The sequence below is a fragment of the Pan troglodytes genome, chromosome 21, assembly GCF_028858775.2.
Source record: "Pan troglodytes isolate AG18354 chromosome 21, NHGRI_mPanTro3-v2.0_pri, whole genome shotgun sequence".
Classification (NCBI taxonomy): domain Eukaryota; kingdom Metazoa; phylum Chordata; class Mammalia; order Primates; family Hominidae; genus Pan; species Pan troglodytes.
This window is the reverse complement of record NC_072419.2, coordinates 4822807-4850389: the sequence shown is the minus strand read 5'-3', so window position 1 is coordinate 4850389 and position 27583 is coordinate 4822807.

The following is a 27583-nucleotide window of genomic DNA, read 5'->3' as shown; positions in this document are numbered from 1 at the left end:
GAGGTGTATATATTTACATGTTTATACGGATGACTGTGTACACATTTCCACGCTTTTACAGATGGTGGTGTAGATATTTCCGTGTTCACACAGATGGCAGTGTGGATATTTCCATGATTATACAGATGGCCGTGTTGATATTTCCATGTTTATACTGATGGCGGTGTAGATATTTCCATGTTTATAAAGATGGCGGTGTAGATATTTAGATGTTTATGCCGCTGGCGGTGTAGATATTTCCAAGTTCATAGAGATAGCGGTGTAGATATTTCCATATTTATACAGAAAGTGGTGTAGATATTTCCATGTTTATACAGATGAATGTGTAGATATTTCCCCGTTTATACTGATAGCGATGGAGATATTTCCATGTTTATACAGATAATGGTATAGATATTTCCATGTTTATACAGATAGCAGTGGTGATATTTCCATGTTTACACAAATAGTGGTGTAGAGGTTTCCATGTTTATACAGATAGCGGTGTAGGTATTTCCATGCTTCTACAGATAGCGGTGTAGGTATTTCCATGTTTATAGAGATAGCGGTGTAGATATTTCCATGTTTATACAGATGGTAGTGTAGATGTTTCCATGTGTATACACATGGCAGTGTAGATATTTCCACGTATATACAGATGGTAGTGTAGATGTTTCCATGTGTATACACATGGCAGTGTAGATATTTCCACGTTTATACAGATGGAGGTGTAGATATTTCCATGTTAATACAAATGACTGTGTAGATATTTCCATGTTTTTACAGATGGCGGGATAGATATTTCCATGTTTATACAGATAGCGTTGTGGCTATTTCCATATTTATACATATACCGGTGTAGCTATTACCATATTTATAGAGATGGCTGTGTAGATATTTCCATGTTTATACAGATGGCAGTGGAGATATTTCCATGTTTATACAGATTGTGGGGTAGATATTTCCAAGTTAATACAGATGACTCTATAGTTATTTCCATGTTAATACAGATTCTGGCGTAGATATTTCCATGTTTATAGAGATAGCCTTGTAGGTATTTCCATGTTTATACAGATAGCGGTGTAGACATTTCCATGTTTATAGAGATATTGGTGTAGATGTTTCCATATTTATAAAGATAGCAGTATAGGTATTTCCATGTTTATACAGATATCGGCGCAGATATTTCCATGTTTATACAGATAGTGGTGTAGATATTTCCATGTTTATACAGGTAGCGGTGTAGATATTTCCATGTTTACACAGATCGCATAGTAGTTATTTCCATCTTTCTACAGATGGCATTGTAGATATTTCCTTGTTTATAGAGATACCGTGTTAGGTATTTCCGTGTTTATACAGATGGTGGTGTCGATATTTCCATCTTTATACAGATAGCAGTGTAGATATTTCCATGTTTATACAGATGGCGGTGGAGATATTTCCATGTTTATACAGACAGCAGTGTAGATATTTCCATGTTTATACACATAGCGGGGCAGGTATTTCCATGTTTATAGAGACAGTGGTTTAGATATTTCCATGTTTATACAGATGGCTGTGTAGATATTTCCATGTGTATACAGATGGCAGTGTAGATATGTCCATGTTTATATAGATGGAGGTGTAGATGTTTCCATGTTTGTACACATGATTGTGTAGATATTTCCACGATTATACAGATAGCGGTGTAGCTATTTCCATGTTTATAGAGATGGCTGTGTAGATATTTCCATGTTTACATAGATGGCAGTGTAGATATTTCCATGTTTATACAGATGGTGGTATAGTTATTTCGATTTTTATAGTGATGACTGTCTAGTTGTTCCCATGTTTATACAGATGGCGGTGTAGATATTTCCCTGTTTTTGAGATAGCAATGTAGATATTTCCATGTTTATACAGATAGCGGTGTAGGCATTTCCATGTTAATAGAGATAGCGGTAAAGATATTTTCATATTTATACAGATAGCGGTGTAGATATTTCCATGTTTACACAGATCGCTTTGAAGATATTTAAATCTTTCTAAAGATGCCTGTGTAGGCATTTCTATGTTTATACAGATGGCGGTGTGGATATTTCCTTGTTTATGTATATGGCAGTGCAGGTATTCCCATGTTTGTAGAGATGGCGGTGTATATATTTCCATGTTTTTAGAGATAGCGGTGTAGATATTTCCATGTTTATAAAGATAGGGTTGTAGATATTACCATGTTTATACAGCTCGCGGTGTAGTTATTTACATCTTTATATAGATGGCATTGTAGATATTTCCATGTTTATGCAGATGGCGGTGAAGATAGTTCCATGTTTATGGAGATGACAGTGTAGATATTTTCATGTTTATATAGATGGCGCTGTAGATATTTCCATGTTTATAGAGATAGTGGTGAAGATACTTCCATGTTTATAGAGATAGCGGTGTAGGTATTTCCATGTTTATATGGATAGTGGTGCAGTTATTTCCATGTTGATACAGATGGCTGTATAGATATTTCCATGTGTATACACCTGGCATTGTTGGTATTTCCATGTGTATTCAGATGGCAATGTAGATATTTCCAAGTTTATACAGATGGTAGTGTGGATATTTCCATGTTTATGCAGATGACTGTATAGATATTTCCATGTTTATACATATAGCAGTGTGGCTATTTCCATGTTTATACAGATAGCGGTGTAGCTATTTCCATATTTATAGAGATGGCTGTGTAGATATTTCCATGTTTACACAGATGGCAATGTAGATATTTCCAAGTTTATACTGATGGCGGTGTAGATATTTCCATGTTTATAGAGATAACCATGTAGATATTTCCATGTTTATAGAGTTAGCGGTGTATATGTTTCCATGTTTATAGAGATAGCAGTGTAGACATTTCCATATTTGTACAGATAGCGGTGTAGATATTTCCATGTTTATACAGATAGCGGTGTTATATTTCCATGTTTATGGAGATGACGGTGTAGATATTTCCATGTTTAAATACATGGCGGTGTAGATATTTCCATGTTTATGCAGATGGCGGTGTAGATATTTCCATGTTTATAGAGATGGCGGTGCAGGTATTCTATATTTATAGAGATAGCGGAGTAGATAATTCCATGTTTATAGAGATGGCGATGTAGGTATTTCCATGTTTATGGAGATAGTGGTGTAGGTATTTCCATGTTTATACAGATAGTGGTGTAGATATGTCCATATTTATACAAATAGCGTTTTTGGTATTTCCATGTTTAAACGGAGAGCGGTGCAGATATTTCCATGTTTATACAGCTCGTGGTGTAGTTATCTCTATCTTTATACAGATGGCTGTGTAGATATTTCCGTGTTTATACACATAGTCGTGTAGATATTTCCGTGTTTACACAGATGGAGGTGAACATATTTCCATGTTTATACTGATGGCGATGTAGTTATTTCCTTGTTGATGTATATGGCCGTGAAGGTATTTCCATGTTTATAGAGATGGTGGTGTATATATTTCCATGTTTTTAGAGATAGCGTTTTAGATATTTCCATGTTTATGCAGATTGGGGTGTAGATATTACCATGTTTATACATCTCGCAGTGTAGATATTTACATCTTTATACAGATGGCAGCATAGATATTTCCATGTTTATGCAGATGGCGGTGTAGATAGTTCCATGTTAATGGAGATGGCAGTGTAGATATTTTCATGTTTATATAGATGGCGCTGTAGATATTTCCATGTTTATAGAGATAGGGGTGTAGATAATTCCATGTTTATAGAGATGACGGTGTAGATATTTCCACGTTTATGGACATAGTGGTATAGATATTTCCATGTTTATACACATAACGGTGTTATATTTCCATGTTTATAGAGATTGCCATGTAGATATTTCCATGTTTATACAGATAGCGGTGTAGATATTTCCATGTTTATAGAGATACCGGTGTAGATATTTCCATGTTTATAGAGATAGCGGTGAAGATATTTCCATCTTTGCTCAGATTGTGGTGTAAGTATTGCCAAATTTACACAGATAGCGGTGTAGATATTTCCAAGGTTACACAGATAGCTGTGTAGATATTTCCACGTTGAGAGAGATAGCATTGTAGATATTTCCATGTTTATACAGATTGCGGTGTAGATATTTCCATGTTTATACAGCTCGCGGTGTAGATATTTCCATCTTTATACAGATGGCAGTGTAGATATTTCCATTTTTATACAGACTGCGTGGTACATATTTACACGTCTATAGAAGTAGCGGTGTAGGTATTTCCATAATTATACACATTGCGGTGTAGATATTTCCATCTTTATACAGATGGCGGTGTAGATATTTCCATGTTTATACAGATGGCAGTGAAGATATTTCCATGTTTATACAGATCGTGGTGTAGATATTTCCATGTTTATACAGATGGCGGTGTAGATACATCCATGTTTCTGAAGATGGCTGTGTAGATATTTTCATGTTTATAGAGATGGCGGTGTAGGTATTTCCATGTATTTAGAGATTGCAGTGTAGATATTTCCATGTTTATAGAGAAATCGGTGTAGGTATTTCCATGTTTATAGAGATAGCGGTGTAGATATTTCCATGTTTATACAGATAGCGGTGTAGGTAATTCCATGTTTATACAGATTGCGGTGTAGATATTTCCATGTTTCTGCAGATGGCGGTGTAGATATTTCCTTGTTTATACAGACAGCGTTGTAGATATTTCCAGGTTTATACAGGTAGCGGTGTAGATATTTCCATGTTTACAGAGATATCGGTGTAGATATTTCCATCTTTGCACAGATTGCTGTGTAGATATTTCCATGTTTATGCAGATAGCTGTGTAGATATTTCCAAGTTTACACAGATAGCTTTGTAGATATTTCCATGTTTACACACATAGCGTGGTAGATATTTCCATGTTTATACAGATTGCGGTGTAGATATGTCCATGATTATACAGATACCGGTGTAGATATTTTCATGTTTATACAGATAAAGGTGGAGATATTTCCATGTTTATAGAGACTGCGGTATAGATATTTCCATGTTTATACAGATAGCGGTGTAGATATTTCCATGTTTACAGAGATAGAGGTGTAGATATTTCCATCTTTGCACAGATTGCTGTGTAGATATTTCCATTTTTACACAGATAGCTGTGAAGATATTTCCATGTTTACACAGATAACATTGTATATATTTCCATGTTTATACAGGTAGCGTTGTAGATATTTCCATGTTTATACATATAGCGGTGTAGATATTCCCATGTTTATACAGATAGCGGTGGAGATATTTCCCTGTTTATACCGAAAGCGATGTAGATATTTCCATGTTTATACAGATAGCGGTGTAGATATTTCCATGTTTATAGAGATAGCGGTGTAGATATTTCCATGTTTATACAGATGGCTGTGTAGATATTTCCATGTGTGTACAGATGTCAGTGTAGATATTTCCATGTGTGTACAGATGACAGTGTAGATATTTCCATGTGTGTACAGATGGCAGTGTAGATATTTCCACGTTTATACAGATGGCGCTGTAGATATTTCCATGTTTATACAGATGGCAGTGTAGATATTTCCATGTTTATAAAAATAGCGGTGTAGAAATTTCCATGTTTATACAGATGGCAGTGTAGATATTTCCATGTTTATAAAAATAGCGGTGTAGATATTTCCATGTTTACAGAGATAGCGGTGAAGATATTTCCATCTTTGCACAGATTGCTGTGTAGATATTTCCATGATTACGCTGATAGCTGTGTAGATATTTCCAAGTTTACACAGATAGCTGTGTAGATATTTCCATGTTTACACACATAGCGTGGTAAATATTTCCATGTTTATACAGATTGCGGTGTAGATATGTCCATGATTATACAGATGGCGCTGTAGATATTTCCATGTTTATACAGATGGCAGTGTAGATATTTCCATGTTTATACAAACAGCGGTGTAGATATTTCCATGTTTACAGAGATATCGGTGTAGATATTTCCATCTTTGCACAGATTGCTGTGTAGATATTTCCATGATTACGCTGATAGCTGTGTAGATATTTCCAAGTTTACACAGATAGCTGTGTAGATATTTCCATGTTTACACACATAGCGTGGTAAATATTTCCATGTTTATACAGATTGCGGTGTAGATATGTCCATGATTATACAGATATCGGTGTAGATATTTTCATGTTTATACAGATAGTGGTGGAGTTATTTCCATGTTTATAGAGACTGCGGTATAGATATTTCCATGTTTATACAGATAGCGGTGTAGATATTTCCATGTTTACACAGATAGCGTTGTAAATATTTCCATGTTTATACAAACAGCGGAGTACATATTTCCATGTTTATTCAGATAGCGGTGTTGGTATTTCCATGTTTATACAGATAGCGGTATAGATATTTCCATGTTTATACAGCTCGCGGTGTAGATATTTCCATCTTTATACTGATGGCAGTGTAGATATTTCCATGTTTATACAGATAGTCGTGTGGATATTTCCATGTTTATACCGATGACGGTGTAGATAGTTCTATGTTTCTGGAGACGGCGGTGTAGATATTTTCATGTTTATAGAGATGGGGGTGTACATACTTCCATGTTTATGGAGATTGCGTTGTAGATATTTCCATGTTTATAGAGATAGCGTTGTAGGTGTTTCCATGTTTATAGAGTTAGCAGGGTAGATATTTCCATGTTTACACAGATGGCTGTGTAGGTATTTCCATGTTTATACAGATAGCGGTGTACCTATTTCCAAATTTATACAGATCGTGGTGTAGATATTTACATGTTTATACAGATATCGGTGTAGATATTTCCATGTTTATACATTTAACTTTGAAAGTATTTCCATGTTTATACAGATGGCTTTGTAGATATTTCCACGTTTATACAGATGGCTGGGTAGATATTTCCATGTTTATACAGATGACTTTGTAGTTATTTCCATGTTTATACAGATGGCTTTGTAGTTATTTCCATGTTTATACAGATGGCGTTGTAGATATTTCCATGTTTATAGAGATAGCTGTGAAGATATTTCCATGTTTATACAGATAGCGGTGTAGATATTTCCATGTTTATACAGATCACGGTGTAGATATTTCCATGTTTATACAGATCGCGGTGAAGATGTTTCCATGTTTCTACAGATGATAGCGGTGTAGATATTTCCATGTTTATACAGATAGCGCTGTAGATATTTCCATGTTTATACAGATGGCAGTGTAGATATTTCCATGTTTATAGAGATGGCGGTGTAGATATTTCCATGTTTATAGAGATAGCGGTGTAGATATCTTCATGTTCATAGAGATAGCAATGAGGATATTTCCATGTTTATACAGATAGCAGTGTAGATATTTCCATTTTTATAGAGATAGCAGTTTAGATATTTCATGTTTATACAGATCGTGGTGTAGATATTTCCATGTTTATACAGATACCGGTGTAGATATTTCCATGTTTATACAGACCGCAGTGTAGATAATTCCATGTTTATAGATATAGCAGTGTAGATATTTTCATGTTTGTACACATGGCGGTGTTGGTGTTTCCATCTATACACAGATTGCCGTATGGGTATTTCCATGTGTATACAGATGTCATTGTAGATATTTCCATGTTTATACAGATGGTGGTGTAAATATTTCCATGTTTTCACAGATGACTCTATAGGTATTTCCACGTTTATACAGATGGCGCAGTACATATTTCTATGTGTATAGAGATAGCGGTGTAGACATTTCCGTATTTATACAGACAACGGTTTAGAAATTTCCACGTTTATACAGATAGCGGTGTAAATATTTCCATGTTTATACAGATCACGGTGTAGATATTTCCATGTTTATACAGATAGGGGTGTAGAAATTTCCATGTTTATACAGGCCTCGGTGTAGATACTTCCATGTTTATACAGATAGCGGTGCAGATATTTCCATGTTTGTACAGATGGCGGTGTTGATATTTCCATCTATACACAGATGACTGTGTAGATATTTCCATGTTTATACAGATGGCGGCGCAGATATTTCCATGGATATGTAGATGGCGGTGTAGATATTTCCATGTTTATACAGATAGCGGTGTAGTTATTTCCATGTTTATACAGATAGCGTTGTAGTTATTTCCATGTTTTTACAGATATCAGTGTAGATATTTCCATGTTTACACAGATTGCGGTGTAGATATTTCCATCTTTCTACAGATGGCATTGTAGATATTTCCATGTTTATGCAGATAGCGGTGTAGATATTTCCATGTTTATACAGATAGCGGTGTTGGTATTTCCATGTTTATACAGATAGCGGTGTAGATATTTCCATGTATATACAGCTCCCGGTGTAGATATTTCCATCTTTATACAGATGGCAGTGAAGATATTTCCATGTTTATACAGATAGTGGTGTAGATATTTCAATGTTTATACAGATGGCGGTGTAGCTAGTTCCATGTTATTGGATATACCGGTGTACATATTTGCATGTTTATAGAGATGGTGGTGTAGATATTTTCATGTTTATAGAGATTGCGGTGTAGATATTTCCATGTTTATAGAGATGGATGTGTAGATATTTCCATGTGTATACAGATGGCAGTGTAGATATTTCCATGTTTATAGATATAACAGTATAGATATTTCCACGTTTGTACAGATAGTGGTGTACATATTTCCACGATTATACAGATAGTGGTGTAGGTATTTCCACGTTTTACAGGTAGCGGTGTAGGTAGTTACGTGTTTATGCAGTTAGCGGTGTAGATATTTTCATATTTACAGACATAGCGGTGAAGATATTTCCATCTTTGCACAGATTGCGGTGTGGATATTTCCATCTTTACGCTGTTAGTGCTGTAGACATTTCCAAGTTAACACAGATAGCTGTGTTGATATTTCCATGTTTACACAGTTAGCGTTGTAAATATTTCCATGTATATACAAATAGCGGAGTAGATTTTCCATGTTTATACAGATAGCGGTGTTGGTATTTCCATGTTTATACAGATAGCGGTATAGATATTTCCATGTTTATACAGCTTGCGGTGTAGATATTTCCATCTTTATACTGATGGCAGTGTAGATATTTCCATCTTTATACAGATAGTCGTGTGGATATTTCCATGTTTATACCGATGGCGGTGTAGATAGTTCTATATTTCTGGAGACGGCGGTGTAGATATTTTCATGTTTATAGAGATGGCGGTGTACATACTTCCATGTTTATGGAGATTGCGTTGTAGATATTTCCATGTTTATAGAGATAGCGTTGTAGGTATTTCCATGTTTATAGAGTTAGCAGGGTAGATATTTCTATGTTTACACAGATGGCTGTGTAGGTATTTCCATGTTTATACAGATAGCGGTGTACATATTTCCAAATTTATACAGATCGTGGTGTAGATATTTACATGTTTATACAGATAGCGGTGTAGATATTTCCATGTTTATACAGTTAACTTTGTAAGTATTTCCATGTTTATACAGATGGCTGTGTAGATATTTCCACGTTTATACAGATGGCTGGGTAGATATTTCCATGTTTATACAGATGACTTTGTAGTTATTTCCATGTTTATACAGATGGCGTTGTAGATATTTCCATGTTTATAGAGATAGCTGTGTAGATATTTCCACGTTTATACAGATAGCGGTGTAGATATTTCCATGTTTATACAGATCACGGTGTAGATATTTCCATGTTTATACAGATGATTGTATAGGTATTTCCACGTTTTTACAGATGGCAGTGCAGATATTTCCATGTTTATAGAGATCGCGATGTAGATATTTCCATGTTTGTACAGATGGCCGTGTTGATATTTCCATCTATACACAGATGGCCGTGTAGATATTTCCATGTTTATACAGATGGCGGCATAGATATTTCCATGGACATGCAGATGTCGGTGTAGATATTTCCATGTTTCTACAGATAGCGGTGTAGATATTTCCATGTTTACACAGATGGTGGTGTAGATGTTTCCGTGTTTATACACATGGCGGAGTAGATACTTCCATCTATATGGTAATGGCAGTGTAGATATTTTCATGTTTATAGAGATGGCGGTGTAGATATTTCCATATTGATAGAGATAGCGGTGTACATATTTCCATCTTTCTACAGATGGCAATGGAGATATTTCCATGTTTATACAGAAGGCCGTGTAGATATTCCCATATTTTTACAGAAGTCTGTGTAGATATTTCCATGTGTATACAGATGGTATTGTAAGTATTTCCATGTATATACAGATGGTGGTGTAGATATTTCCATGTTTATTCAGATGACTGTGTAGATATTGCCATGTTTTTACAGATGGCAGTGTAGATATTTCAATGTTTATAGAGATGGCGCTGTAGATATTTCCGTGTTTAAACAGATAACGGTGGAGATATTTCCATGTTTATACAGACAGCAGTGGAGATATTTCCATGTTTATACACATAGCGGTGTACATATCTCCATGTTTATAGAGACAGCGGTGTAGGTATTTCCATGTTTGTACAGATAGCGGTGCAGATATTTCCATGTTTACACAGATTCCTATGCAGATATTTCCATATTTATACAGAGGGCTGTGTCGATATTTCTACGTTTATACAGATGGCAGTGTAGATATATCCATGTTCCTACACATGACTGTGTAGGTATTTCCATCTTTATACAGATGGCTTTGTAGATATTTCCATGTTTATAGAGATAGCGGTGCAGATATTTCCATGTTTATACAGATAGCGCTGTATATATTTCCAAGTTTATACAGATCGTGGTGTAGATATATCCATGTTTATACAGATACCGGAGTAGATATTTCCATGTTTATAGAGAACACGCTGTAGTTATTTCCATGTTTATACAGATCACGGTGTAGAGATTTCCATGTTTATACAGATAGCGGTGTAGATATTTCCATGTTTACACAGATGACTGTATGGGTATTTCCATGCTTATACAGATGGCGGTGTAGATGTTTCCATGTTTATAGAGATAACGGTGTAGACATTTCCGTATTTATACAGATAACAGTGTAGAAATTTCCACGTTTATACAGATAGCGGTGTAAATATTTCCATGTTTATACAGATCACGGTGTAGATATTTCCATGTTCATACAGATAGCGATGTAGATATTTCCAGGTTTATACAGACCGCGGTGTAGATATTTCCATGTTTATACAGATAGCGGTGCAGATATTTCCATGTTTGTACAGATGGCGGTGTTGATATTTCCATATATACACAGATGACTGTGTAGATATTTCCATGTTTATACAGATGGCGGCGCAGATATTTCTATGGATATGTAGATGGCGGTGTAGATAATTCCATGTTTATACAGCTCGCGGTGCAGATATTTATATCTTTATACAGATGGCATTGTAGATATTTCCTTATTCACACAGATGGCGGTGTAGATGTTTCCATGTTTATACAGATGGCGGAGTAGTTAGTTCCATGTTTATGAAAATGGCAGTGTAGATATTTTAATGTTTATAGAGATGGCGGTGTAGATTTTTCCATGTTTATAGAGATAGCAGTGTAGATATTTACATGTTTATACAGATGGCTGTGTAGTTATTTCCATGTGTATACAGATGGCATTGTAGATATTTCCATGTTTATACAGATGACCGTATAAGTATTTCCGTGCTTTTACAGATGGCAGTGCAGATATTTCCATGTTTATAGAGATAGCGGTGTAGATATTTCCATGTTTGTACAGATGTCGGTGTTGATATTTCCATCTATACACAGATGGTCGTGTAGATATTTCCATGTTTATACAGATGGCGGCGAAGATATTTCCATGGACATGCAGATGGCGGTGTAGATATTTCCATGTTTCTACAGATAGCGGTGTAGATATTTCCATGTTTACACTGATGGTGGTGTAGATATTTCCGTGTTACACACCTGGCGGAGAAGATACTTCCATCTTTATGGAGATGGCAGTGTAGATATTTTCATGTTTATAGAGATGGCGGTGTAGATATTTCCATATTTATAGAGATAGCGGTGTAGATATTTTCATCTTTCTACAGATGACAGTGTAGATAATTCCATGTTTATACAGTTGGCGGTGTAGATATTTCCGTATTTATACAGATGTCTGTGTATATATTTCCATGTATATACAGATGGTATTGTAGATATTTCCATGTTTATACAGATGGTGGTGTAGATATTTCCATGTTAATTCAGATCTCTGTGTAGATATTTCCATGTTTTTACAGATGGCAGTGTAGAATATTCAATGTTTATAGAGATGGCGCTGTAGATATTTCCATGTTTATACCGATAACGGTGGAGATATTTCCATGTTTATACAGAGAGCTGTGAAGATTTTTCCATGTTTATACACATAGCGGTGTCCATATTTCCATGTTTATAGAGACAGCGGTGCAGGTATTTCCATGTTTATACAGATATCGGTGCAGATATTTCCATGTTTACACAGATGCCTATGCAGATATTTCCATATTTATACAGAGGGCTGTATAGATATTTCTATGTTTATACAGATTGCATTGTAGATATTTAAATGTTCCTACACATGACTGTGTAGGTATTTCCATGTTTATACAGACGTCTTTGTAGATATTTCCATGTTTATAGAGATAGCAGTGCAGATATTTTCATGTTTATACAGATAGCGTTGTATATAATACCATGTTTATACGGATCATGTTGTAGATGTTTCCATGTTTATGCAGATACCGGTGTACATTTTTCCAAGTTTAAACAGACTGCAGTGTAGATAATTCCATGTTTATTCAGAAAGCAGTGTAGATATTTCCATGTTTGTGCAGATGGCGGTGTTGATGTTTCCATCTATACACAGATTGCCGTGTAGGTATTTCCATGTGTATACAGATGGCATTGTAGATATTTCCATGTTTATACAGATGGTGGTATAGATATTTCCATGTTTACACAGATGACTCTATAGGTATTTCTATGTTTATACAGATGGCGGTGTAGATATTTCCATGTTTATAGAGACAGCGGTGAAGATATTTACACATATATATAGAAAACGGTGTAGAAATTTCCATGTTTACACAGATAGTGTTGTAAATATTTCCATGTTGATACAGATCACGGTGTAGATATTTCCATGTTTATAGAGATAGCGGTGTAGATATTTCCATGTTTATTCAGATAGCGGTGCAGATATTAACATGTTTGTACAGATGGCGGTGTTGATATTTCCATCTATACACAGATGACTGTGTAGATATTTCCATGTTTATACAGATGGCGGCGCAGATATTTCCATGGATATGTAGATGGTGGTGTAGATATTTCCATGTTTATACAGATAGCGGTGTAGTTATTTCCATGTTTATATAGACAGCGGTGTAGATAATTCCATGTATGTACACATGGCTGTGTAGATATTTCCATGTTTATACAGATGGCGGTGTAGATATTTCCATGTTTATACAGATAAATTTGTAAGTATTTCCATGTTTATACAGATGGCAGTGTAGATATTTGGATGTTTATAGAGACAGCAGTGGAGATATTTCCATCTTTATACAGATAGCGGTGTAGATATTTCCATGTTTATACTGATCATGGTGTAGATATTTCCATGTTTATAGAGATGGCGGTGTAGATATTTCCATGTTCATATAGATAGCGTTGTTGATTTTTCCATGTTTATAGAGATATCGGTGTGGATATGTCCATGTTTATACAGATAGGGGTGTAGATATTTCCATGTTTTTACAGATATTGGTGTAGATATTTCCATGTTTACACAGATTGCAGTGTAGCTAGTTCCATCTTTCTACAGATGGCATTGTAGATATTTCCATGTTTATACAGATAGCGGTGTAGATATTTCCATGTTTATATAGATGGTCTTGTAGATGTTACCATGTTTATACACATCACGGTGTATATATTTCCAGGTTTATACAGATGCCTATGCAGATATTTCCATATTTATTTAGAGGGCTGTGTAAATATTTCTACGTTTATACAGATGGCAGTGTAGATATTTCCATGTTTCTACACATGACTGTATAGGTATTTCCATGTTTATATAGATGGCTTTGTAGATATTTCCATGTTTATAGAGATAGCGGTGTAGACATTTCCGTATTTATACAGATAACGGTGTAGAAATTTCCACGTTTATACAGATAGCGGTGTAAATATTTCCATGTTTATACAGATCACTGTGTAGATATTTCCATATTCATACAGATAGCGGTGTAGATATTTCCATGTTTATACAGACCGCAGTGTAGATATTTCCATGTTTATACAGATAGCGGTGTAGTTATTTCCATGTTTATATAGATCATGGTGTAGATATTTCCATGTTTATACAGATACCGGTGTAGATATTTCCATGTTTATACAGACCGCAGTGTAGATATTTCTATGTTTATAGAGATAGCAGTGTAGATATTTCCAAGTTTGTGCAGATGGCAGTGTTGATGTTTCCATCTATACACAGATTGCCGTGTAGGTATTTCCATGTGTATACAGATGGCATTGTAGATATTTCCATGTTTATACAGTTGGTGGTGTAGATATTTCCATGTTTAGACAGATGACTGTATAGGTATTTCCATGTATACAGAGATGACGGTGTAAATATTTCCATGTTTATAGAGATAGCGGTGAAGGTATTTCCATGTTTATACAGATCACGGTGTAGATATTTCCTTGTTTATTCAAATAGTGGTGTAGTTATTTCCATGTTTATACAGATAGCGGTGTAGATATTTCCATGTATGTACAGATGTCTGTGTAGATATTTCCATGTTTATACAGAGGGCTTTGTAGATATTTCCATGTTTATACAGATGGTGGTGTAGATATTTCCATGTTTATATAGATGGTGGTGTAGATATTACCATGATTATACAGACAGCGGTGTAGATATTTCCATGTTTATACAGATCATGGTGAAGGTATTTCCATGTTTATACAGATCGCGGTGTAGATATTTCCATGTTTATACAGATCGCGGTGTAGATATTTCCATGGTTATACAGATCGCCGTGTAGATATTTCCATGTTTATACAGATAGCGGTGTAGATATTTCCATGTTTATAGAGATAGCGGTGTAGGTATTTCCATGTGTATAGACATAGTGGTGTAGATATTTCCATGTTTATATAGATGGCGTTGTTGATATTTCCATGTTTATACCGATAGCGGTGTTGGTATTTCCACGTTTATACAGATAGCGATGTAGATATTTCCATGTTTATACAGCTCGCGGTGCAGATATTTATATCTTTAAACAGATGGCATTGTAGATATTTCCTTATTCACACAGACGGCGGTGTAGATGTTTCCATGTTTATACAGATGGCGGAGTAGATAGTTCTATGTTTATGGAGATGGCAGTGTAGATATTTTCATGTTTCTAGAGATGGCGGTGAAGATATTTCCATGTTTATAGAGATAGCAGTGTAGATATTTACATGTTTATACAGATGGCTGTGTAGACATTTCCATGTGTATACAGATGGCATTGTAGATATTTCCATGTTTATACAGATGACTGTATAGGTATTTCCATGTTTTTACAGATGGCAGAGCCGATATTTCCATCTTTATAGAGATTGCGGTGTAGATATTTCCATGTTTGTACAGATGTCGGTGTTGATATTTCCATCTATACACAGATGGCCGTGTAGATATTTCCATGTTTCTACAGATGGAGGCGTAGATATTTCCATGGACATGCAGATGGCGGTGTAGATATTTCCATGTTTATACAGATAGCGGTGTAGTTATTTCCATGTTTACACAGATGCTGGTGTAGATATTTCCATGTTTATAGAGATCGCGGTGTACATATTTCCATGTTTATACAGATAGCGGTGTAGATATTTCCATGTTTTTACAGATATCGGTGTTGATATTTCCATGTTTACACAGATTGCGGTGTAGATATTTCCATCTTTCTACAGATGGCGTTGTAGATATTTCCATGTTTATACAGATGGTGGTGTAGATATTTCCATGTTTATATAGATGGTGATGTAGATATTACCATGTTTATACAGATCGCGGTGTAGATATTTCCATGTTTTTACAGATAGCGGTGTAGATATTTCCATGTTTATTCAGATAGCGGCGTAGATATTTCCATGTTTATAGAGATAGCGGTGTAGGTATTTCCATGTTTATAGACATAGCGGTGTAGATATTTCCATGTTTATATAGATGGCTTTGTAGATATTTCCATGTTTATACCAATAGCGGTGTTGGTATTTCCACATTTATACAGATAGCGTTGTAGATATTTCCATGTTTATAGAGCTTGCGGTGCAGATATTTATATCTTTATACAGATGGCATTGTAGATATTTCTTTTTTCACACAGATGGCGGTGTAGATCTTTCCATGCTTATACGGATGGCGAAGTAGTTAGTTCCATGTTTATGGAGATGGCAGTGTAGATATTTTCGTGTTTATAGAGATGGCGATGTAGATATTTCCATGTTTATAGAGATAGCAGTGTAGATATTTCCATGTTTATACAGATGGCTGTGTAGATATTTCCATGTTTTTACAGATGACTTTGTAGATATTTCCATGTTTTACAGATGGCGGTGTAGATATTTCCATGTTTATAGCGATAGCTGTGTAGATTTTTTCGTGTTTATACAGATAGCGGTGTAGATATTTCCATGTTTATACAGATCGCGTTGTAGTTATTTCCATGTTTATAGAGATCGTGGTGTAGATATTTCCATGTTTATAGTGATAGCAGTGCAGATATTTACATGTTTATACAGATGTCTGTGTAGATATTTCCATGTGTATACAGATGGCATTGTTGATATTTCCATGTTTATACAGATGACTGTATAGGTATTTCCATGTTTTTACAGATGGCAGTGCAGATATCTCCATGTTTATAGAGATAGCGATGTAGATATTTCCATGTTTGTACAGATGGCGGTGTTGATATTTCCATCTATACACAGATGGCCGTGTAGCTATTTCCATGTTTATACAGATGGCGGCATAGATATTTCCATGGACATGCAGATGGCGGTGTAGATATTTCCATGTTTATGCAGATAGTGGTGAAGATATTTCCATGTTTACACAGATGGTGGTGTAGATATTTCCGTGTTTGTACACAAGGCGGGGTAGATACTTCCATCTTTATGGAGATGGCAGTGTAGATATTTTCATGTTTATAGAGATGGCGGTGTAGATGTTTCCATATTTATAGAGATAGCGGTGTACATATTTCCATCTTTCTACAGATGGCAATGTAGATATTTCCATGTTTATACAGAAGGCCGTGTAGATATTTCCATATTTTTACAGATGTCTGTGTAGATATTTCCATGTGTATACAGATGATATTGTAGGTATTTCCATGTTTATACAGATGGTGGTGTAGATATTTCCATGTTTATTCAGATGACTGTGTAGATATTTCCATGTTTTTACAGATGGCAGTGTAGATATTTCAATGTTTATAGAGATGGCGCTGTAGATATTTCCATGTTTAAACAGATAACGGTGGAAATATTTCCATGTTTATACAGACAGCAGTGGAGATATTTCCATGTTTATACAGATGGCGGTGAAGATATTCCCATATTTATACAGACAGCGGTGAAGATATTTCCATGTTTATACATTTAGCAGTGTAGATATTTCCATGTTTATACAGATAGCAGTGGAGATATTTCCATGTTTATATAGATAGCGGTGGAGATATTTCCATGATTATACAGATGTCACTGTAGATATTTCCATGTTTATACAGATAGTGGTGTAGATATTCCCAAGTTTATACAGATAGCGGTGTATATATTTCCAAGTTTATAGAGATGGCTGTGTAGATATTTCCTTGTTTATACAGATAGCGGTGTAGATATTTCCATATTTATACAGATGGCGGTGTACATAATTCCATGTTTATGGAGTTGGCGGTGTAGATATTTTCATGTTTATAGAGATGGCGGTGTAGATATTTCCATGTTTACAGAGATTGCGGTATAGAAATTTCCATGTTTATAAAGATAGCGGTGTATGTATTTCCATGTTTTTAGAGATAGTGGTGTAGGCATTTCCAAGTTTATACAGATGGCTGTGTAGATATTTCCATGTGTATACAGGTGGCAGTGTAGATATTTCCATGTTTATAGAGATGGTGGTGTAGATATTTCCATGTTTATACAGATGACACTGTAGATATTTCCTGTTTATACAGATGGCCGTGTAGATATCTTCATGTTTATAGAGATAGTGGTGAATGTATTTCCATGTTTATATAGATAGCATTGTAGATATTTGCATGTTTATGGACATAGGGGTTTATATATTTCCATATTTATACAGATAGCGGTGTAGATATTTCCATGTTTATACAGAGAGCGGTGGAAATATTTCCATGTTTATACAGATAGTGTTGGAGATATTTCATATTTATACAGATGGCGGTGTAGATATTTCCATGTTTATACATATAGCGGTGTAGATATTTCAAAGTTTATACAGATAGCGGTGTAGATATTTTCATGTTCATAGATATAGCATTGCAGATATTTCCATGTTTATACAGATGGCGGTGTAGATAGTTCCATGTTTATGGAGATGGCGGTGTAGATATTTTCATGTTTATAGAGATTGCGGTGTAGATATTTCCATGTTTCTAAAGATATTGGTGTAGGTGATTCCATCTTTTTAGAGTGGGTGGTGTAGATATTTCCATGTTTATACAGATGGCTGTGTAGATATCTCCATGTGTATACAGATGGTAGTGTTGATATGTCCATGTTTATAGAGATGGTGGTGTAGATATTTCCATGTTTATACAGATGTCTGTGAAGATATTTCCATGTTTATATAGACGGCGGTGTAGATATTTCAATGTTTATAGAGATAGCGTTGTAGATATTTCCATGTTTATAGAGATAGCTGTTTAGATATTTCCATATTTATACAGATAGCATTGTAGATATTTCCATGTTTATAAAGATGGCGGTTTAGGTATTTCCATGTTTATGGAGATCGTGGTGTAGATATTTTCACATTTATACAGATAGCGGTGTAGATATTTCCATGTTTATACAGATAGCGGTGTAGATATTTCCATGTTTACACAGATAGCGGTGTAGATATTTCCATCTTTGCACAGATTGCGGTGTAGATATTTCCATCTTTAGACAGAAAGCGGTGTAGATATTCCCATATTTATAGAGATAGCGATGTAGGTATTTCTATGTTTATACAGATCGCGGTGTAGATATTTCCATCTTTCTACAGATGGCATTGTAGATATTTCCATGTTTAAACAGATGGCTCGGTAGATATTTCCATGTTTATACAGATAGCAGCGTAGGTGTTTCCATGATTACACAGATAGCGGTGTAGATATTTCCATCTTTGCACAGATTGCGGTGTAGATATTTAGATGTTTAGACAGATAGCTGTGTAGATATTTCCATGTTTACACAGATAGCGTTGTAGATATTTCCATGTTTATAGAGATAGCGGTTTAGATATTTCCATGTTTATACAGAGAGCGGTGTAGACATTTCCATGTTTATAGACATAGCGGTGTAGATCTTTCCATATTTGTACATATAGCAATGTCGATATTTCCATGTTTATACAGATAGCGGTGTAGATATTTCCATGTTTCTATAGATGGATGTGTAGATATTTCCATGTGTATACAGATGTCATTGTAGATATTTCCATGTTTATAAAGATTGTGGTATAGATATTTCCATGTTTATACAGATGACTGTGTAGATATTTCCATGGTTTTACAGATGGCAGTGTAGATTTTTCCATGTTTATAGTGATAGCGGTGTGAATTTTCCATGTTTATACACATAGCGGTTTAGATATTTCCATGTTTATAGAGATAGCGGTGTAGATATTTCTATGTTTACACAGATAGTGGTGTAGATATTTGCATGTTTATACAAGGAGTGGTGTAGATATTTCCATGTTTATACAGATCGCGGTGTAGAGATTTCCGTCTTTCTACAGATGGCAGTGTAGATATTTCCATGTTTATAGAGATAGTGGTTTAGGTATTTCCATGTTTATACAGATAGGGGCGCAGTTATTTCGAAGATTATACAGATAGCGGTGTAGGTATTTCCATGTTTATACAGATCATTTTGTAGATATTTCCATGTTTTTAGAGATGGCAGTACAGATATTTCCATGTTTATACACATGGCTGTGTAGATATTTCCATGTTTATACAGGTGGCAGTGTAGATATTTCCAAGTTTATAGAGATGGTGGTGTAGATATTTCCATGTTTATACAGATGACAGTGTAGATATTTCCATGTTTATACAGATGGCAGTGTAGATATTTCCATGTTTATAGAGATGTCGGAGTAGATATTTCCATGTTTATACAGATAGCGGTGTTGGTATTTCCATGTTTATACAGATAGCAGTGTAGATATTTCCATGTTTATACAGTTCACGGTGCAGATATTTACATCTTTATACAGATGGCAGTGTAGATATTTCCATGTTTACACAGATAGCTGTGTAGATATTTCCATGTTTACTCAGATAGCGTTGTAGATATTTCCGTGTTTATACACAAAGCGGTGGAGATATTTCCGTGTTTATACAGATAGCGGTGGATATATTTCTATGTTTATAGAGATGGCGGTGTAGATATTTCCAAGTTTATACAGATAACGGTGTAGATATTTCCAAGTTTATACAGATGTCTGTGAAGATATTTCCATGTTTATAGAGATGGCGGTGTAGATATTTCCATGTTTATAGAGATAGCGTTGTAGATATATCAATGTTCATAGAGATAGCAGTGAGGATATTTCCATGTTTATACAGATAGCAGTGTAGATATTTCCACTTTTATAGAGATAGCGGTTTAGATATTTCATATTTATACAGAGAGCGGTGTAGATATTTCCATGTTTATACAGATTGCGGTGTAGATATTTCCATGTTTATACAGATAGCGGTGTAGATATTTCCACGTTTATACAGATGGCGGTGTAGATGTTTCCATCTTTCTACAAATGGCAGTGTAGATATTTCCATGTTTATAGAGATGGCGGTGTAGATATTTCCATGTTTATATAGAAGACAGTGTAGATATTTTCTTGTTTATGTAGATGGCGTTGTAGATACCTCCATGTTTAAAGAGATGGTGGTGTGTATATTTCCATGTTGATGGAGATAGCGTTGTAGATATTTCCATGTTTATAGATATAGCGGTGTAGTTATTTCCATGTTTATAGAGATAGCGGTGTAGATATTTCCATGTTTCTACAGATGACTGTGTAGATATTTCCATGTTTGTACAGATGGCAGTGTAGATATTTCCATGTTTATAGAGATAGAAATGTAGATATTTTCATGTTTATACATATTGCGGTGGACATTTGTCCATGTTTATACAGATAGCAATGGAGATATTTCCACGTTAATACACATAGCGGTGGAGATATTTCCATGTTTATACAGATAGCGTTGTAGATATTTCCATGTTTATACAGATGGCTGTGCCGATATTTCCATGTTTATAGAGAGTTCTCTGTAGATATTTCCATGTTTATATAGATGACAGTGCAGATATTTCCAGGTTTATACAGATGGCTGTGTAGATATTTCCATGTTTATACAGATGGCTGTGTAGATATTTCCATGTTTATACAGATGACTTTGTAGGTATTTCCATGTTTATACAGATGGCGGTGTAGATATTTCCATGTTTATAGAGTTAGCTGTGTAGATATTTCCATGTTTACACAGATAGCGGTTTAGATATTTCCATGTTTATACAGATCGCGGTGTAGATATTTCCATGTTTATACAGATTGCGGTGTAGATATTTCCATGTCTATACAGATAGCGGTGTAGATATTTCCATGTTTATACAGATGACGTTGTAGATATTTCCATGTTTATAGAGATGGCGGTGTAGATATTTCCATGTTTATAGAGATAGCGGTGTAGATTTATCAATGTTCATAGAGATAGCAGTGAGGATATTTCCATGTTTATACAGATAGCAGTGTAGATATTTCCACTTTTATAGAGATAGCGGTTTAGATATTTCATATTTATACAGAGAGCGGTGTAGATATTTCCATGTTTATACAGATTGCGGTGTAGATATTTCCATGTTTATACAGATAGCGGTGTAGATATTTCCACGTTTATATAGATGGCGGTGTAGATATTTCCATCTTTCTACAAATGGCAGTGTAGATATTTCCATGTTTATAGAGATGGCGGTGTAGATATTTCCATGTTTATATAGATGACAGTGTAGATATTTTCTTGTTTATGTAGATGGCGTTGTAGATACCTCCATGTTTAAAGAGATGGTGGTGTGTATATTTCCATGTTGATGGAGATAGCGTTGTAGATATTTCCATGTTTATAGAGATAGCGGTGTAGTTATTTCCATGTTTATAGAGATAGCGGTGTAGATATTTCCATGTTTCTACAGATGACTGTGTAGATATTTCCATGTTTGTACAGATGGCAGTGTAGATATTTCCATGTTTATAGAGATAGAAATGTAGATATTTTCATGTTTATACATATTGCGGTGGACATTTGTCCATGTTTATACAGATAGCAATGGAGATATTTCCACGTTAATACACATAGCGGTGGAGATATTTCCATGTTTATACAGATAGCGTTGTAGATATTTCCATGTTTATACAGATGGCTGTGCCGATATTTCCATGTTTATAGAGAGTTCTCTGTAGATATTTCCATGTTTATATAGATGACAGTGCAGATATTTCCAGGTTTATACAGATGGCTGTGTAGATATTTCCATGTTTATACAGATGGCTGTGTAGATATTTCCATGTTTATACAGATGACTTTGTAGGTATTTCCATGTTTATACAAATGGCGGTGTAGATATTTCCATGTTTATAGAGTTAGCTGTGTAGATATTTCCATGTTTACACAGATAGCGGTTTAGATATTTCCATGTTTATACAGATTGCGGTGTAGATATTTCCATGTTTATACAGATTGCGGTGTAGATATTTCCATGTCTATACAGATAGCGGTGTAGATATTTCCATGTTTATACAGATGACGTTGTAGATATTTCCATGTTTATAGAGATGGTGGTGTAGATATTTCCATGTTTATAGAGAAAGCGGTGTAGATATATCAATGTTCATAGAGATAGCAGTGAGGATATTTCCATGTTTATACAGATAGCAGTGTAGATATTTCCACTTTTATAGAGATAGCGGTTTAGATATTTCATATTTATACAGAGAGCGGTGTAGATATTTCCATGTTTATACAGATTGCGGTGTAGATATTTCCATGTTTATACAGATAGCGGTGTAGATATTTCCACGTTTATACAGATGGCGGTGTAGATATTTCCATCTTTCTACAAATGGCAGTGTAGATATTTCCATGTTTATAGAGATGGCGTTGTAGATATTTCCTTGTTTATATAGATGGCAGTGTAGATATCTTCTTGTTTATGTAGATGGCGTTGTAGATACCTCCATGTTTAAAGAGATGGCGGTGTGTATATTTCCATGTTGATGGAGATAGCGGTGTAGATATTTCCATGTTTATAGAGATAGCGGTGTAGTTATTTCCATGTTTATAGAGATAGCGGTGTAGATATTTCCATGTTTCTACAGATGACTGTGTAGATATTTCCATGTTTGTACAGATGGCAGTGTAGATATTTCCATGTTTATAGAGATAGAAGTATAGATATTTTCATGTTTATACATATTGCGGTGGAGATTTTTCCGTGTTTATACAGATAGCAATGGAGATATTTCCACGTTAATACACATAGCGGTGTAGATATTTCCATGTTTATACAGATAGCGTTGTAGATATTTCCATGTTTATACAGATGGCTGTGCCGATATTTCCATGTTTATACAGAGTTCTCTGTAGATATTTCCATGTTTATATAGATGACAGTGCAGATATTTCCAGGTTAATACAGATGGCTGTGTAGATATTTCCATGTTTATACAAATGGCTGTGTAGATATTTCCATGTTTATACAGATGACTTTGTAGGTATTTCCATGTTTATACAGATGGCGGTGTAGATATTTCCATGTTTATAGAGATAGCTGTGTAGATATTTCCATGTTTACACAGATAGCGGTTTAGATATTTCCATGTTTATACAGATCGCGGTGTAGATATTTCCATGTTTATACAGATCGCGGTGTGGATATTTCCATGTCTATACAGATAGCGGTGTAGATATTTCCACGTTTATACAGATGGCGGTGTAGATATTTCCATCTTTCTACAAATGGCAGTGTAGATATTTCCATGTTTATAGAGATGGCAGTGTACATATTTCCATGTTTATATAGATGGCAGTGTAGATATTTTCTTCTTTATGTAGATGGCGTTGTAGATACCTCCATGTTTAAAGAGATGGCGGTGTGTATATTTCCATGTTGATGGAGATAGCGGTGTAGATATTTCCATGTTTATAGAGATAGCGGTGTAGTTATTTCCATGTTTTTAGAGATAGCGGTGTAGATATCCCCATGTTTCTACAGATGACTGTGTAGATATTTCCATGTTTGTACAGATGGCAGTGTAGATATTTCCATGTTTATAGAGATAGAAGTGTAGATATTTTCATGTTTATACATATTGCGGTGGAGATTTGTCCATGTTTATACAGATAGCAATGGAGATATTTCCACGTTAAAACACATAGCGGTGTAGATATTTCCATGTTTATACCGATAGCGTTGTAGATATTTCCATGTTGATACAGATGGCTGTGCCGATATTTCCATGTTTATACAGAGTTCTCTGTAGATATTTCCATGTTTATATAGATGACAGTGCAGATATTTCCAGGTTTATACAGATGGCTGTGTAGATATTTCCATGTTCACACAGATGGCTGTGTAGATATTTCCATGTTTATACAGATGACTTTGTAGGTATTTCCATGTTTCAACAGATGGCGGTGTAGATATTTCCATGTTTATAGAGATAGCTGTGTAGGTATTTCCATGTTTACACAGATAGCGGTTTAGATATTTCCATGTTTATACAGATCGCGGTGTAGATATTTCCATGTTTATACAGATCGCGGTGTAGATATTTCCATGTCTATACAGATAGCGGTGTAGATATTTCCATGTTTATACAGATGACGGTGTAGATATTTCCATGTTTATAGAGATGGCGGTGTAGATATTTCCATGTTTATAGAGATAGCGGTGTAGATATATCAATGTTCATAGAGATAGCAGTGAGGATATTTCCATCTTTATACAGATAGCAGTGTAGATATTTCCACTTTTATATAGATAGCGGTTTAGATATTTCATATTTATACAGAGAGCGGTGTAGATATTTCCATGTTTATACAGATTGCGGTGTAGATATTTCCATGTTTATACAGATAGCGGTGTAGATATGTCCACGTTTATACAGATTGCGGTGTAGATATTTCCATCTTTCTACAAATGGCAGTGTAGATATTTCCATGTTTATAGAGATGGCGGTGTAGATATTTCCTTGTTTATATAGATGGCAGTGTGGATATTTTCTTGTTTATGGAGATGGCGTTGTAGATACCTCCATGTTTAAAGAGATGGCGGTGTGTATATTTCCATGTTGATGGAGATAGCGGTGTAGATATTTCCATGTTTATAGAGATAGCGGTGTAGTTATTTCCATGTTTATACAGATTGCGGTGTAGATATTTCCATGTTTGTACAGATAGCGGTGTAGATATTTCCACGTTTATACAGATGGCGGTGTAGATATTTCCATCTTTCTACAAATGGCAGTGTAGATATTTCCATGTTTATAGAGATGGCGGTGTAGATATTTCCATGTTTATATAGATGGCAGTGTTGATATTTTCTTGTTTATGTAGATGGCGTTGTAGATACCTCCATGTTTAAAGAGATGGCGGTGTGTATTTTTCCATGTTGATGGAGATAGCGGTGTAGATTTTTCCTTGTTTATAGAGATAGCGGTGTAGTTATTTCCATGTTTATACAGATAGCGGTGTAGATATCTCCATGTTTCTACAGATGACTGTGTAGATATTTCCATGTTTGTACAGATGGCAGTGTAGATATTTCCATGTTTATAGAGATAGAAGCGTAGATATTGTCATGTTTATACATATTGCGGTGGAGATTTGTCCATGTTTATACAGATAGCAATGGAGATATTTCCACGTTAATACACATAGCGGTGTAGATATTTCCATGTTTATACAGATAGCGTTGTAGATATTTCCATGTTTATACAGATGGCTGTGCTGATATTTCCATGTTTATACAGAGTTCTCTGTAGATATTTCCATGTTTATATAGATGACAGTGCAGATATTTCCAGGTTTATACAGATGGCTGTGTAGATATTTCCATGTTTATACAGATGGCTGTGTAGATATTTCCATGTTTATACAGATGAGTTTGTAGGTATTTCCATGTTTATACAGATGGCGGTGTAGATATTTCCATGTTTATAGAGATAGCTGTGTAGATATTTCCATGTTTACACAGATAGCGGTTTAGATATTTCGATGTTTATACAGATCACGGTGTAGATATTTCCATGTTTATACAGATCGTGGTGTAGATATTTCCATGTTTATACAGATAGCGGTGTAGGTATTTCCATGTTTATACAGATGACGGTGTAGATATTTCCATGTTGATAGAGATGGCGGTGTAGATATTTCCATGTTTATAGAGATGGCGGTGTAGATATATCAATGTTCATAGTGATAGCAGTGAGGATATTTCCATGTTTATACAGATAGCAGTGTAGATATTTCCACTTTTATAGAGATAGCAGTTTAGATATTTCATATTTATACAGAGAGCGGTGTAGATATTTCCATGTTTATACAGATTGCTGTGTAGATATTTCCATGTTTATACATATAGCGGTGTAGGTATTTCCACGTTTATACAGATGGCGGTGTAGATATTTCCATCTTTCTACAAATGGCAGTGTAGATATTTCCATGTTTCTAGAGATGGCGGTGTAGATATTTCCATGTTTATATAGATGGCAGTGTAGATATTTTCTTGTTTATGTAGATGGCGTTGTAGGTACCTCCATGTTTAAAGAGATGTCGGTGTGTATATTTCCATGTTGATGGAGATAACCGTGTAGATATTTCCATGTTTATAGAGATAGCGGTGTAGTTATTTCCATGTTTATAGAGATAGTGTTGTAGATATCTCCATGTTCCTACAGATGGCTGTGTAGATATTTCCATGTTTGTACATATGGCAGTGTAGATATTTCCATGTTTATAGAGATAGAATTGTAGATATTTTCATGTTTATACATATTGCGGTGGAGATTTGTCCATGTTTATACAGATAGCAATGGAGATATTTCCACGTTAATACACTTAGCGGTGTAGATATTTCCATGTTTATACAGATAGCGTTTAGATATTTCCATGTTTATACAGATGGCTGTGCCGATATTTCCATGTTTATACAGAATTCTCTGTAGATATTTCCATGTTTACATAGATGACAGTGCAGATATTTCCAGGTTTATACAGATGGCTGTGTAGATATTTCCATGCTTATACAGATGGCTGTGTAGATATT